This window comes from Styela clava, chromosome 5 (assembly GCF_964204865.1).
Source record: "Styela clava chromosome 5, kaStyClav1.hap1.2, whole genome shotgun sequence".
NCBI lineage: Eukaryota > Metazoa > Chordata > Ascidiacea > Stolidobranchia > Styelidae > Styela > Styela clava.
Genome location: NC_135254.1, coordinates 2935203 through 2952442, shown reverse-complemented (window position 1 = coordinate 2952442; position 17240 = coordinate 2935203). Strand labels below are relative to the sequence as shown.

The 17240-nt window shown below is 34.2% G+C and overlaps 1 long non-coding RNA gene across 1 annotated transcript; it reads right to left on the bottom strand.

Annotated features, from left to right (window-relative positions):
• Positions 1-6210: 6210 nt before the first annotated feature.
• On the bottom strand, positions 6211-11202 carry LOC144422917 (uncharacterized). Its single transcript, XR_013475442.1, has 3 exons — positions 11083-11202; positions 9918-10002; positions 6211-9085 (listed from the first exon to the last, which is right to left on the bottom strand). It is a non-coding gene; the product is annotated as an uncharacterized LOC144422917 (long non-coding RNA).
• Positions 11203-17240: the final 6038 nt, after the last annotated feature.

Below are 17240 nucleotides of genomic sequence, written 5' to 3'. Positions count from 1 at the left end.
AAGCACAATTACAAGGGGCTAATGATTTAAGTTAGTTATCACACTCATATGATCATTGATCCATGCATATTAAGAAAAAATTACTAGGGGTCTGGAGAATTACTAATATGGAGAACAAAATGTGGTAATTATACCCATTGAGCGTATTGGGATAATTATTATGATAAATGAAAAGGAATATATATGAAAAAAATAATAAATTAAAGTATTGGATTTACGAAGATAGGAATAGGATTAACTTTGGTTTATGAAAAACAATGTGCATATGAAGATCAATTTCAATGACTACTGAAAGGGATTTTTCAAAGTACAAGAAGGGGGTTTGTTTTCAAATATCTAAATAACTTCCAGCAATATTGAATTTTCAAATAGTTCAAATACCAATAGCAGTGTTATTGATAGGAAGTGGAGCTAATGTATTTGTGGTAATTAGCCAAAATATAGTAAAAAATTTTACCACCAGGGATGTAGAGGGATGAATATTTAAACTCAAACTTCCCTTACTATAATGTGAATAGAATACTAATTTGAGTTTGAAAATTGTTCATTAATTCGAAGGATACAAAGAATTGAATTATATATATGTAATATTGTAATCGAATATTACAACATTATATCGAATATTACAACATTATAGGCTGTTGAGCTATCGCAGGTATAGCATCCTAAAGTCGGATTGGTAGATGCAAAAGCTGTTAGTATTTTCCCCAATTTCAGTCAAAGAAATTGATATAGATATGACTACTGTATTTTTATGAGAGGGGTAATTGAGATTTTGGTAATTTGATTTATGGGTAACAATATAAAAATTTTTGTGAATTACTGATATACCCCTTACCTGAAAATTAGGATTTTTTAACTTAATGCCCCTAAATATTGCCTAAATTGTGATCAGTTCAACAAGAGGTTTGTATTTCAAAATAAGTTACTTTCTGTACTTTGTCCCTGATACCACATAGCTGGCTACCGTTATCATAAATGCAAACAAAGCACTCTTAGTATAAGGCCACTTAATATAAATTCTTATTTGATATCTCCTCGTGACACGCATCACTGTTTGTTTTGTATTTCGTAATTGACTTTACTTTTAATAAAATGTAGTTTTTGTAAGATGTAAAGTTAGGTTATGAAATGGATGAATTCCGATGTAAACTTCGAAAAAATATCCAAAACTTGTATTCATGAATCTCATCAAATTTATTTTAATTTATCATGATTAGTCATAATTGGTTGATTAATAATAATCTTAAATAATTTTAGTAATGTCACAAAATTAGAATTTTTTTTTTTTATATATGTAACATATTATGGTAATCAGAACAATTTCAGTAAATGATTCTTGTTAATTCACTGCCTAATCGCTGTTTCCCCGATAATATTGATTTGGAAAGCTTCAGGCTAACTGGTATTTGCTGAAGTTTAATTCTTTCCTACATTTTATGGTGCTGCAGAAGTATGTGTACCAATATGGAGGTAACTAATTTTGTTCTCCTACTTTAAATAAAGTGACGGGGTAAAGTGTGTAAAGTGAGAGAGAAGCCTATTATGGGAAGGGGGTATGTTCACTGGGCAAAAACAAACAGTCAACAGTCCCCGAACTCATAGCAGAACTAAAATAAGCAAAATCGAGGTAAAAAGATGGCCTAACTCTAACCTGGTACACATATTATGGGAATACCCATTTTGTTATATTCTCAGGAAACTTGGTACTTTAGGGATCAACCATATTGTCAATAGGAGTATGTGTGACCTTGCTTTGAACAAATTTTTGTATAAAGATATGATGTAGAAACTTTTCACTCAACATAGAGCACAGTGAGGTCTTACAACATATTCCTGTATAAACCTCTAATTTAGGAATACCAAATCAATTGTTTCACAAATACGCTGACTAATTGAAATTCTCTGGAAGTATTGTTACGAATATTAATATCCTACTAAAGTAACTAAAACACAAGTTCATTAATGTCACATTCATGCTATTCCCCCAAACATCATTTAAAATCTAAATGAATATTTGCAACTCCATAATCAACAACAAAACGTTTGCAAATCACAGAACATAAAAAAGTTTTATCAACCTCCACTCGAATTTTATATCATGGATATAAAGTCAGCAGACAGATTCATAGGCTCGACTGTGTATCGCACCGGGCTAAGTGTTTGGAATACACTCGCTACCGCACCTCTGATTACCTTGCATGAGTTCGCAAAATAATTATGTGAGAAAAGATTGCTGGATTTCCCCGTTGTAACCATAAATGCAGGTAAATCATGTAACCTCTAAATGTATCTGAAATAAACAACTGACAAACTACTATTCCCATACGTGACATGGACTGGTAATTAGACGAGAGGTATGATTATGCTATCTTATAGGATTTCCTCCCCTCGAGAAAAATTAGTAAATGCTATTCCAACCATGTAATGAGGTTAATTGTGATTTCGTAATTTGCAGACTACCAAAAACTACTCCACTCTATACTAGCCTACTTACTTATACAGCAGGTATGAATATACAGGTATGATTATGCTATCTTATAGGATTTCCTCCCCTCGAGAAAAATTAGTAAATGCTATTCTAACCATGTAATAAAGTTAATTGAGATTTCGTAATTCGCAGACTACCAAAAACTACTCCACACTACACAAGCCTACTTACTTATACAGCATCTCAGTAAGGAATCACTTAACGTAACTGTATATTATCTGGAGCAAAATTGCATTGCTCAAAATGAATTATGAAACTGGCTAAGTTTCACAAATAAAAACGCCCAAATGAAGGAGCAATATAAAATGAATCTGCATTAATATTTAAGTATAAAATACACACAAACAAATTTGCATTGGCGTATTTTTGCTTAGATGAATGGGACAGCAATTGTTTGTTGTAATTAATAATAGTCAAAGCGATCGACATCAAAATTCTAAAACATATTTCTATATAAATCTCTGATTCAGGAATAATAAAAAAGTTTCACAAATACACTGAACAATGAGAACCCAATGGATAAATTGTTACTGGTAAAAATACAAGAGAAATTCTATGATAAATTATCTCATGGGGGCTTAATGTTGAGTAATGGAGTACAGCAATAGGAAAAGTAACCATGATAAACATTTAATCGAAGAATAATAAAGTTATTTTGGTAGATAAATAATATGATGATATCTTATGATGCTCAGGAAATATTGTTACAAGTATTAACACAATAGAAACTGAACCAGAAACTTATGGAATAAAACGACCATCTAATCAAGGCATTATCTAACTTTAACCATATACAACAGCAACTCTAGTATCAGTATCAGTCACTAAAAGTATCACTAAACTCACTAGCACTAAATCATTGTCACTAAAAGTATCAGTTAATTTTAAGAGGCATGATAGCAACCAAAAACGAAAGTGCTATGTGGATACATTTACAAGTACCTAAATACGAGGCAACTACAAGAATAATTAGAACAAAATAGAATTTAAATAGGCATTAGTCAATTATCACTTGTCGGAAAAAAGTAAGTATAAAAGGATAAAATTGATAGGTCATCCCTTATCCACAGTGGGCCCCACACTTTTATAGGACTCATTCTTATTCTAGGACAAAAACTTAATTTTGTATAATTTGCCATATCTAGATGAAATATATCCATTAGGGGCAGATAATTGTTTCATCTTAGCAAGAACTTAATAGCAAACCATTGCCATCGCATGACAAATCAAATATCAATTATTGAACTTAATAATTAATTTTATGAAGAAAATGATCCAGATACATACGACAAGTTTCAAACTAAACACAAAATATAAATATGGCCCAAATTTAGAACCTTTCAGAAGAAAAAAATTATAACTTACTTCATCAGTAAGGAAGATACACCAATTGTAAAATTCTAAGCTGATAATGTAGATTTTGGTCGCAAACAGAAGATTGAAAATTAAATTGTTGGTTAAATGCAATAGATCTTAGCTGCTTATCAATGGACAGAAACCTAATATTGTTTGATTTGCTACAGCAGGATGAAATTGGCAAATTATAGGTAACAGTGAAAACTTTGAGATCAAACCATGACCAGCACCTCTCAGAATGTGAAATACCAAATTGATGCTCTGTTACCATGGAAGTTACTTTCCGTCCCTATAAACCAATAAGTCACTTACACTCCAGTAACTTCTATTTTTTTTTTTCAATAAGTGAAATATGCCTATTCATCTGCAACAATTAACTAGTAACATACTGACATCTTAGACAATTAATTGGGTGCAAATTGTCCGATATTGCATCTGTCTTACTATTTTCGAAAAATAAATACTAAAGTCCTGTTCTATTGTTGTAATACTTCATGGAAATACAATGCATCCTGAACATTAGTTGAGATTTTATTTACTTCAAAATTGTTTTCATACGTTTTTCATCCTAAATTGTCTTGCATAAGGAAATTAAAATGAATTTATCTAATTGTTAAATCTTTTTAATTGGTCCTATTTAGTGCCTTCATGCCCAAAATAGTTCTTAAATATATTTTTAAAATAAAGAATGCAATATTTTTATTGGTAACTACTAACTAGAAGATTTAGGATGACTTGCTGGTAGCATTTAACTTTAATTTTGCTTTCACTGACTAAATTCAGCGGTTAAAATGCTTTTGATAAATTCATGATGGTCCATGGTTCAAACACCTGGTATCTATCGCCCCCTTAAGGTCGTCAGATAAAATCATATAAACATCATTAAAAAAAGATACAAAATTCGTTTCAGAGATAAATTAATATAAGAACAATGTCAAGTAATAAGATAAATGTTCTAGATATAAGGGTGTACGTGGTTTGGAAAATGTTCTGAATAGAAATTCTCAACTAACTATATAATCGATTGGTGGCGCTGTTGTGCGCGGGGGAAGTCCCCGTTCAAATATAACGAATAGCATTTTCCTTCTCCTGCCTGGTACGTCGTACGATGGAATTGCGCTAGTGATAAGTAAGTCACAATACCATAAAGAGTTTACAACACTTGGAAAACTCTCAAATATAATTGAAAAAGGACCTAACAATTTTACCTTACCAGGAACATTATGTTCTGTCAGTGATAAAAGATAGTATACTTAAAATTAAATAGGCTTCTTTCCCGGAGGCAAGGACCACGGTGTCTTGTCTGGTTACCAGTCCATGTCGAGTATGAGATTAGTTAATCGAATATTTCTTTCACATTCATGGACTTGATGGTTGAACTTCCCGATTTTTCAAAACTTCTGTGTATTCATTGTTTCGTTTTATGTTTTTTAGGGGAGAGGGAGGGGAAATCAAAATATACCTATAAAATAGACTAACTTAAGTGAAAGACGTAACACCACCTTTTGTTGGCGAGAGTACAGCAATCTTTCACATATAATTATCCCAACGGATTCGAACCATGCAGGGTAATCAGATGTGTGCCGGAAAAGCATACTCCTATCGCTTAGAATGAAGCACCACACCGATGAGACGGTAAACAGTTTTATTGATTTCAAAAACAACAATTATGCATTACAAAATTAAAGGGTGAAATTCGGGGTAGCAATTTTGCAAATGTCTAATAAACTATACGTCCAAATACATAGTTGAATTCTAAACCTTCTATCGCGAAGTCTATTTTGTCAGAAAGGGTGAAGATATATGCAATAGTTATGAATGTATGGGGTAACTGTTAAGATGCTGAGTTTGCAACACTCTTGCTATTGCGCTGCTGACACTCCTTGAAATTTCAATATTCGACTCTGTCAAGGTGCAAGGAAAAGAGCCTTATTTGATTGCTACTCATTTTGAAACTAAATACTACATGCCTGAGGACTAGACTTAAACAGTATCATATCTCACATGTTGTCAAGTCGAGCCATTAGCAAGATTTACTGGTAAATCATTAAATTAGATGACTCAAATCTAGTATTGAATTATCTAATTTTATTTTCTTAACGGTCCAACCTAAGGCATGTGGAAAGGTTAACCAGATTGCTATTTTCATATCCAACCTTCTATAAACTGGGCAATATCTGAGGGCCAACAGGTGGTTAGGTTATTGGTTAACTATCTTAAAATGACATTGGTAAATTCCCTGGTGTCATTCTCACTCAATCCTAGCCCACCTGTAAACTACATGGGACAACAAGATGTGTTTACTGTAATGATGGAGAAATACGTTGAGTGTGGCGATGGCCTCGTGTCCAACGTGTTGGATTTATCTATGTTGGTATTGAGATCACACATTTCGGGTTAGAGTTTCATGCCGTCACCCCCACTTTACCCAGGGTGAAATGAATTGGATGAGCAATACCAAGTGATATTCTGGTCATTTTAAGTAAATATTAGCTTTTTACGAAATATTAGATATAAGTAGATGGTTGTACAAGGCCTTGTTCAGGGCGAAAGTTGTAAATAAGAGTCGTACAAAGAAATAAAATGAATTTAGATTGATTTTTTCTTATATTAAAAATATTTTTATTTGTGGGATTGACAAAACCAAATCAATCTACCATTCCCAATACATTCTAAAATATTTTCGAATTCTAATTATATTGAAAATATACTTTAAAAGTTAATGTGTATTCAGTGAGTTTCTTCCCAAATGTCTACTTTTTTAATTATTGAAATGATGATAAACTCTCCCTCTGCCACCTCATTGTCATGGTTTTCCTTCTCCAGAAATAAAATGACATACGTTGCAACTGATCTACAATCAGGTTTATCAATAATTGGAAAATCATTATTACAATAAAAATTATTACAATTGTTAAAGAATGGATAAGGAAATTTTTCAGACAATATGTAGCGCCACATCAATTGGGCGTCTTAAAATGTTGTGCCACACACCAGTCCTAATTGTTCTTGGGTTAAAATCAAATTTCCACCTCCTCGCCGATGGTGTGATAAATTGGGTTCGAATTGCAGAACTAGAAAGAACCAGTTGAAAGCTGACTCCTTGTCTGGAGTCTTGTTGGCAGTGGAGATGTGATAACAACTCATAAAAACATGTTTCACATCCCAAATATAACCAGTTTCAAACCGGAATTTATCTCCGTATGAACTATGAAATTTGCAAACTAATACATTTTTATATATGATGAATAAATGGTTTGAAAAGCAATACATATCAAAAATTCATAACACAATTATTTATAAAGTGGAAAGTATACAAAGTAGCCTATTTGCAAAAAAAATATTTTACTGGAATGATAACTCAGTGGTGATTTTGCTTCAGAACTTTTGATAATTTGTAAACAGTATGGACTTGGTTGCATAATTATAAAAATATTATATTGAAATTAGATATTTAATAGGATATTGATAGACATATACATGGTTGTAGCAAACGTATACAAAATATTTTTCCGGAATGATAACTCAGTGGTATTTTTGCTTCAGAAGTCTTGATAGTTTGTATGTACAGTATTGGCTTGGTGGCATAAATTGTTATAAAAATATTAACACATTTGTTTATATTAAATTGGTTCGAGAACACATAGAATACACTTGAGCACATAGCAAAATTATTTTTAATTTGCAAAAGTATACAAAGTCACATATTTCTATTGAATTATTTTGATGGAACTTTTGGTTCGTATATTGTCAGATGGTTTGGTTGCGTAATTATAAAAATAATATATAAAAATGCTATTGTATGGAATATTGATTGATATATACAGCGGTGGTTGACAATTAGGCGATCAGAACAATTGTATAGATCTATTGGAATGTGGTGTCATTGACCTAAGGAACTTACGGAAAAAGTATACAATATGCCATAATAGTAAACAATAAAAGTAATATATTAAAATGCATAAGGACGACATTGAGAGTTATACATACTTTGATTAATAATATATTTAGTTGTGATTAACAATCAGTACCCAGGGCAGAAATATAAAATTTAAACAGATAATCTATACAGCCTTATCCATGAGCTCAATAACACAGGGTTGGATTGGACATTTTTCAAATCAAATCAAGACTTGAATAATTAATTTTTGGTTGAGGTACGCCCCAATTGGCATTCAGGTATAACCTGCCACAAATTATCAGAACAGTTTTGTAGTGTACGGACTGACACAAAAATGCCAGTTTATTCAACATATTTTAATTTATGAAGGATTTCGCTGATTGATTCTACCAAATATAATATATCGACAATGCAACTATCCCAAATAGCCTAATGCAGGGGTCGGCAAACTACTGCCCCCAGGCCAAATGCAAATGTTGCCACAACAACATCATCCTCCACATTGATAATAAGCAAACAATGTTTTGTTGAGTAATATATTAAAAAACTCCACATACACTTCTTATTGTGGCAGGCTTTTAACGAAGCATGAGAAAGCAAATGCGCCATAATTTGAAGTTTAATGAGGCAATTATAATTAAGGCAGAAACATTGCGGCACCCACGCTACCGGAAATGTGTATATTTGGCCTGCAAGTACATAAAGTTCGCCGACCATTGGCCTAATGTTATGAACTTGAATGTGGTGGCATCGCATATTAAAGCATTTAAGACATATGACCACTACCTCACCAGAGTGTTGTATACGGAGCTAAACAGGAATGTTTCAAGTTCTTTTGTGCAATATAGAAGTTCCATATTCATGATTGGGTGCTTGTTCAGAGTACCTACCGTTCTGGGCAATTATAGCCACAAAAATTATCAAAAAATGCCCCAAAAATATTAATTTTTAGCAGCCACTGGTATTTAACGATGTGTAAGGAGATAATATTTGTTTGTAAGAAACGAAAATCTTTTCGGTTCAACATTGCCTACCCAATCTTACACACCCTGGCGTGAGATTTGGACCTGAGACGCGTAATCTGCGATGCCAGCAGTTAAGTGTTACGCTTTAGCTGCCTAGGCCATTTTACTATTCAATGATATGCCCATATGGAAACGGACAAATAAATTTTCTCAAAATATTCGCATTTTCATCTTATGAAATAATTGATCAAGAACATCTTTGCACAATGGCTACAATGGTAATATTGTTCTGGCCTTTGTTGTAGTTTTGATGAAGGCAAGTTCAACATCTCGGTTCAGTATCCTGTGCAGGACGCAGTGGAATCCGATTTACTGAAAGTGGAAAGAAAATGTTACAGGAGTCAAAAATATGTAGTAGCAGTGGAAAAAGAATTCATACAACAGCCAATAGAACAAAACTAGAATTTGTCAATCTGTGCACTATGATATGATGATGCAGCTTATTCAAACATGTTATGTTTTTGCAATATTTATTATATCTATCCGAGCTACACATTTCTCTAACTACAAAACCTATTTCTTGTAAAAAACCTATTTCTTGGTAAAATTACAGTGTCTCTGAAAAATATTAGTCATTTACATATCAGTGGATGATTGAAGAGAGCCTTGTCCGGGGGGAAAAACATAAAAATAAACGTGGTATAAAAAACTATTAATTTCTATATTATTCAAATCACCATATTCTACACAATTAGCACTGCAATAGTGAAATGGCAAAGCAAGTACTTGAAATCATAAGAACTAGGGTGAGATAAAAGTGAGGCCTTGGTCTTATATTATTAATTGAAACTGCACAGCACACAGAGTGTCTCATTGAAGATAGCGATTTTGAGTTTTCATTTGAAAGCTTTTAAAACTATGTAATTGTGATATCATATATGACGATGTAGTATTTTATGATGTCCATTGGGGTGGGCTTTTCAAATCGAATAGTAAATTATTAGAATGGAAAACAATTCCATTTAAACAAGCAATCCTTTATCTACCTCCGATACCAATGCAAGTTCATTACTCAATTCAGTTTCAAGTGATGATTATCCAACATGTTTTTTCAGAAATTTAAGACTATTCATAAGGATGAATGTTGGGGAAAGTGGACAAAGCAATATTTTGCCAGAGTGTCAAATGAATAAAATTATCTCACCGGTATTGATTCATCATACTTAAATCCTTTCGCCTCCAATGCTTCTCGCAGTTTCCCTATATGGTTTGGATCTGGATATCCATTGCTGAAAAAAAAATCATGAACTCTGTTTGAGCATGTTTCTAGAAAAATAAGTTTTCTGTTTAACAATAAAGAGTATTGAAATACAGAATTGTGTTCTAAGAATAAAAAAATGGCGCTCCTGAAGCATGTGAACCAAGATGGTGAACACCGGAACGTAGTATGTGTACCAGGTTCGAGTAAGGCCATAATTTTATTCCAATTTTTCTTATTTTAATTATATTACGAGTTTGGGGACTAGCCAAGTGACTCCCATAGTATTTCCACCTGAAATTATGGCCTAACTCTAACCTGGTACACATACTACGTTCCAGTGTCCGCCATCTTGGTCAAATACTTCAGGAGTACCAACATTTCATCTGAGCAATCAAGAAAAAGTCATGATGGCTATAAACTATGGGTTGACAAACATTCAACTTTACCATGAGCAGCCATTTTAGTTTGTGTTAAAAAATTTGAGGAATCTTAATGTATGTCAGAAATTTCACCTTTTGCTTCAAAATAAAAAACAATTTTTTACAATTTCACAAATTAAATACAATTTCAGATAAAACGAGTTCTGGGACTGTCTGTGTTAGCCAAGTGAATATACCCCCTGCCCATAGATTTCAGTCCCTTTACACAACTCAATGTAAAGTGGGCAAATGACCAGGCAGTTTTATTAACATAGTTGGTCAGAGTGAATTATAAGAAAACCATTGGTTTGATAAGTCTCTGGTAGTTTCAAAACGTTAAATCCCAGTAAATTCAATAAATCATTTTCATATAAAAAATTAGATTAGTTTTCTTCTGAATAAAGACAGATAAAAATGATGGAATGAATCTAAATAATTTTTAGAAAACTGTTTTATCCACTATGGATTTTATGCTTTGAAAATTGTGAAATATAATCCCAATATCAGTATTGGCAAAAATTATTGAAATTTATTTCCTATAAATTTTATTTAGCTGTTGAAATTGGGCTCTTAAAGGAACTTTGTGTGTAGTGCATTACGCAATTTTTAAAAGTAGTTTTATTCCTTCCTATTTCCTAACATTTTATGAAGAAAGTAACGACCAAACATAAAACACACAATATACTCACTTTCCTGGTCCTCCAGTTTTATTAGTCCTATGCGGAAACTCATCGTTCCAAATAATTTTTCCTCTTCTGTCACCAACTTCTTGAATCTTGAAAATGGATCCTGCATTGAATGCTTCATAGAGTAAGTTGTAACATATCCATCCATCCTCAGTATTTGGCAAATAATCAGTGAATTCTTGAGCTTCATATGAAACTCCCTGAAGAAACAAACAAAACTAATCATCTCTCATACCTGGGGGTTTGTTAAACTGATATAAATATCAGAATATCCATGAAAGTTTAGCAGAAATTAAAAATTTTCTAACAAAATACTTGGTGTTTCTAATAGATTAATTCAACTTGACAACCCAACAACCTAATTAAACATTGAAATCAGACATTATAAGGAAGCCCGCTAAATATTAAGCTTGTCGTGATTTTATTGCACCATTGAATCAAATTCTAAACTAAACATAGAAGAACTAAATTCTATGAACAACTCAAATTTGAATAAACCATGAGTTTAATATTACTCAAGTTTCAACAAGCATGATCTATATATGCCTATGTTATGATTTTACTGCACAAATGGCTTCTATATTTAAACTTTTTCTCAATAACAAACCTTTCAAAGCTTTGATTTCCATTAGAACTGAATTCAATCAGCATACCAGTTCAAATTAATTATAGATGGACAAAGCATGAACCAGAGTCAACCCATATAAGCAGGGATTCCATACCGTCCTTATTTATAAGGTTTGTTCTTGTTTTTAGCTTGCGTCCTTATTTTTGGCTTGCGTGTCCTTATTTTGTCTTATTTGGACTTCATAATAGGAGCTTTGTGTTGTTTGTCTCATCGCCAAAGCTTTATTTTGGCATCATAAAAGCAACACAATCTTATTTGGAACACAAATAAGCAAGGCACAGATAGGCATGAAGCATTGTTAGTGTGGCGATCCTTAGGTTTTGTCGTGGTGGTGGTCATTTTAGCCTAAATTAAAAAATGAGCGTAAGAACATTTTTAGTGAGTACGGGAAAGAATTCAAAGTTAAACGAAGCTTGAAGGGTAAGTGCTTCGCACACTGTGACGTCTGTAATTGTGACATTAACCTGGAGCCCATAGGAAAGCCAGCTATTTCTGCTCACAATGCAGAAATTTTTCCAGTCGTCCTTATTTTGGGTTCCAGATCGATGGAATCCCTGCATATAAGCATTATACAAAATACTGCCTCATTCTGTATATTTCTATGAGAAGCAATAACTCATGTGAGTGAATGGCTGAATGCAAACATTTAGCAATACTGCATTCAAGCTTCTGGACTGTGCAATGGCCTAACGCATTGGTTACCAAAGGCTGTACCGCAGTGCACAAGTGTTACGTAACAATAGAGATGGACACTGCTTGCTGCAATTTCCCAAGCTGCAGTTTATTTATCTGCTGCACAGAGTTTGTTTGGAGTTTCGAAATAAAATCAGGCAGAGAAAAGTTGACATTAGGCCTATATGTTTACAAATATAAAGTACACATTAATGATCACAATATTGATTTTTATTCAAATTTTTTCCATTAGTGAGCAGTTTTTTCCCTAATAAATAAGCGGCGCACAAACAATAGGTTTTGGAACAGCTGGCCTAATGGTTGAAGTGTTGGACTGAACTAAGCTGACATCACATATTGAACATCTCGCGTCAAATCCCCATGCCAACCATCTCACCCAGGATGAAATAAATTGGATAGGAAATGCAGAATCAGAAAATTCGAAATAATGATATCTCCTTAAATATCATTAGATATCAGTGTCTGATAGCTTAAATTTCATTAAATATAAGATATTACAGAATTAACATATTTATCCTGGGGAGAGAAAAGTCGATAAGACGACTTAATCAAGTGGCGAACCACAGCCTCTCATCCGGTTACCAGTCTATAACACGTAAGAGATTGTTTAGCCAGTTATTCGTTTTCGGAAGCCTGGACTTGATGGTGGAGGAGGCTGTAACAGACCAGTGGTTACGTGAACCACCCTACTAAATATTTGTGGCTGCTTGTATAGGGCCTTGTTCCGAGCAAAAGGCATGAATAAGCATCTCATAAAAAAGTAACATGACAGTACTATTATAAGGGATGTCTTTGCCATTATATCAAAATCACCATATTTGGAGCATTTATGAAATTAAAGGGTATGACAGAAAATTTTCTATTTTCCATCAACGTTATTTGTTTACATCATGTTGTATTTAGTAAATTTTGACATATATAATGATTTTGCTTCTCAATTGCTCAATAAGATATATACTTGTGACCCCTCAATGAATGGCTTCAAGAAATTCACATTAACAATAATTGTACCAAAGAATTCTAGGCAAACTATCAGGTTGTGGGCATCCCTAAATATCACTTTTACCAAATTGTGATTCTTCATTTATTGCACTGGTATTTAAATAACTCAGGAAAGAAATTTAAATCAATCGATGTTCAAATATGCTGATGTGCAATGGGTATTAATATTAAGAACAACAACCTTCTTGAATAAGAATCTTGATTCCAATAAATCTATAATTTATTTTTCAACCGACAATTAAATTTGTTCCATAACTCACCATCAGACTTCCAGCAGGAAATGAGTAGGTGATGACATGAGTCAACTCTCCTTCATATCCTGGCAGTGATTCTTCCAACAAATCCCATGTCCTCTCACCACCAGGTGGTTGTTGGTTGATGATTTTTAGACCAGAAATAGTTTGACTTGAAGACTGAAATCCTGCACCTGGATAAAAGAAACCAAAACTTGTAGCAAAAATAATGTTTCTTCTTATTCAAGCAAAAATGCTTGTAATTGAGGGGTTTAAGTATATTTAAAAGGTACCATGATATATAAAAATTCAAATTATAATTTAAAAGAATGAAAATTACGATATCTAGATGTAATTAAGCTATTGTGTGGTTATTTAAGTTTTGGGCAATGCCATGGTCTAGTGTAGAGTTTCCCAAACCAGGGGGTCGCGACCCCAAATTGGGTCAGAGTGATAAGTAGGTAAGGTCGCAAACAGGTCATGGAGTCGGCGAGATCGCTGAGGTATGGAAGAGGATGTACAAAACATCTGAAATTTGAAAAACCATGTTAAATTTAGCAGTTTGTATCATGTCTTACAGTAAACCAGGCCCATAGGCATCGCTCTATGCTTATGCTATAAAAAAATGTAGGTGCTTATTGTGACATCACTATTTGGTTTTCGCTTATTTTTACTTAATACCACCACATGACGTGGCCCCCTTCCGGCGCCTTTTTGCACTCGTGGCCCCCCTGTTCGCCATGCAAAAAAACTAAACGTGTTGGATTGTATTATATTTTTACGATCTTTTATGGAATGCAAAAGCAAACCACAGACAAGAAAGTAACTGCTTTTTAGTATACAATCAATAGGAAGTCTTTTAAATATAGAGCCAGACAAATGTCACTGTTAACATTGAACTCGGCAAATTGAACTAGAAGTTAATGAGCTTTCTTACTAATTAGTGGGTAAGAATCTGATATGCTACTTCATAGCTGCTTTCAAGAGCGGGCTATTCCTCTGATAAAACCGGACTTGGGCAATGTCTTGTCAATCTAACTCGCTTGACATCAAAGAAACCGATATCAACCTCTTTCACCTGGGGATGATTTTTGTCACGGTGGTTTTGGAGTTTAGATGGCTGTAATGATTCATTGCTAATAACGGTTCCATTACATTTGAATCCACGTACATTTGAACCCATAAACATTTCCACCTGCATACTATTGCACCTATGGATATTTGAACCCATACTAACCCTAACCCATGAATTTTAACATCCGCATGTAGACTGAACCCGCGGATATACGGGTGCAAATGTATGGGTTCAAATGTACGTGGGCCAAATGTGCTGTCACCCTAATTACACACTAGCAATGCAACCATTGCGCACATTTTCTCTCATCTCGATTTACTTTGGTGAAGCCAAATCCAACGTTACTGTCGCGCCATTTCCGTATTTTGGGCATTGGGGATTTATAAATGGGTTTTGCGTCTATAATATGATAGCGACGATTATCTCGCAGTCTAGTGAAACTGCCGTTTACAGGTTAGACGGCCTACCAGCAAACTATTTTGATAGGTAGATTCCAAGTTCCATTATGATCAAACAATTCACTAACAAGAAAGTGACTACACCCTGCAATCGCAAATACCGCATGAACGGAGAATTTTATTTTAAAAGAAAAGCATGCAAACGAAGTCGTTTTGTGGTCAAATTTTAGCCTTGTGTCGGGCCCCCCTTGAGCTGATTCGTGGCCCCATTGAGAGGCCATTGGCCCCCGGTTGAGAACCACTGCTCTATCGTTTCATAAAAATATATATATTGAAATGGGGATGCACTGGACACTCGAAAGTTGTTTTTGGGGTCGTCCTGAAAAAAGCTTGGGAACCCCTGGTCTAGTAGTTAAAGCGGTAGACTTAACTGTAGGATGAAATGACAGATTACACATTTCAGGTTTCAATCTCTATGCCCCCCCCCCCCCCCCCCAAAGTCAAAGTGTGTAATAAATAAGGTAGACAACGCCATATAGGGAAAAGTCTGGTTCTTTGAAATAAAGTGCCTTTTTGCATATCAATAGATATCAGTAAGTGAAGTGTATGGCTTAGTTTGTAAATTAATGTATCTTCGAACAATTTAATGTAACAAATTTCTGAGGCTAGGATTAAAAAACTGTCAGTCGTGGGCTTCCTAAAACAAAAATTATGGTGTATGGTTTCCTTTTTTATTTTTTGATATTTTACATTGTCGCTTTTCAATCCAAAAATTTTGATTGTGGATTCACTTTCTTATTATCGAAACGCAATTGCATGCGCCATTGGCGGCTTTATAAGTCTTCAAAAATTTTAAAAAAGGGGATGAGGGGAGTTCCGACCCGCAAAACCACTCCCTTGAGCCACTTGGTACAATACATTTTTGTTGTACATTAGCTGTTTGTTTGTAAATGAACTGTTTTTATTTTGTGTTTCATATTGAGCAATCGGCCCAGTAAGCAATCTAGAACCGGCCGACTCAAGAAAGTAGTTGCCCACCCTGAGCCTTGATTTTCAAGATTTATATATTCAACCTGCGGGAGAGGAAAGTGAATGAGACGGCCTAATCATATGACAAACCATGACAGCTCGTCCGGTTAAATAAAATTCAGATTGTATTTACGAAGTATTGCAAAATGACCAGAAAAGAAGAATGTATGATGACGATTATCTCAAGTATGGCTTTATTCATACAACATTGAACGGTGAGGTTATACTCAAATGCGTTTTTATGACTATAAAAATTTAAGCAATTAAGTTATGAGACCAACTCGCTTACAGCGCCAACATTAAACAAAGTAACCTGCCAATTACAAAGGCATTTGACTTTTTTCAAAGCAAAAGGGGAGCGCAAAGTTTGTAAGATTTGGGGGCGCGGCTCAAAAAGTTTCCAACCAATGGTCTAGTGCAGGGGTTCTCAACCTGGGGTTCGCGAACCCCCGGGGGTTTTACGAGAAGATTTCCAGGGATACTTGGAAGGCAGGCGAATTTTTTTGTGTTGCTGTTTATCCTTTATTACTACCAGAGGAAAATGCGTGCCAATTGAAACGTAGATTTTCCATGTTCTTGCGTTGTTGTGATTGTGACGCAACAATGTGAAATTCTCGGCTTTGCAAGCAAACTGAAATCTCTAAGACAGTGTGCTGCGAGCATTGGAGAAAGTGATTATGCTTATTGAAACTTGGGAAAGATTTTAAGAATTCGTTAGCTAGGCAGACGACAAGGGCAATATTATCAATGCGAATATTTAATTTAGTTGCATTATGGTCAATGAATTGTTGTTGCAACAAATTGTTAGTCAATATATCACAACTTAGTTCGATGCCTGATTACGGGGGTTCACGTTGATTGTTTCGTGACTCGGGGGGTACAGGACATAGAAAAGGTTGAGAACCCCTGGCCTAATGGTTAAAGAGCTAGATTTAACTGTAGGATGACATGACAGATTACACATCACAGGTTCAAACCCTGTGTCATGTCAAAGTGTGTAAAAGATTGGGTAGGCAATGCCTTACAAGGGAAAATCTGGTTCTTTAAAATAAAGTGCCGTTTTACATAACAAAAGATATCAGTGGCTGCAAGTATATGGCCTT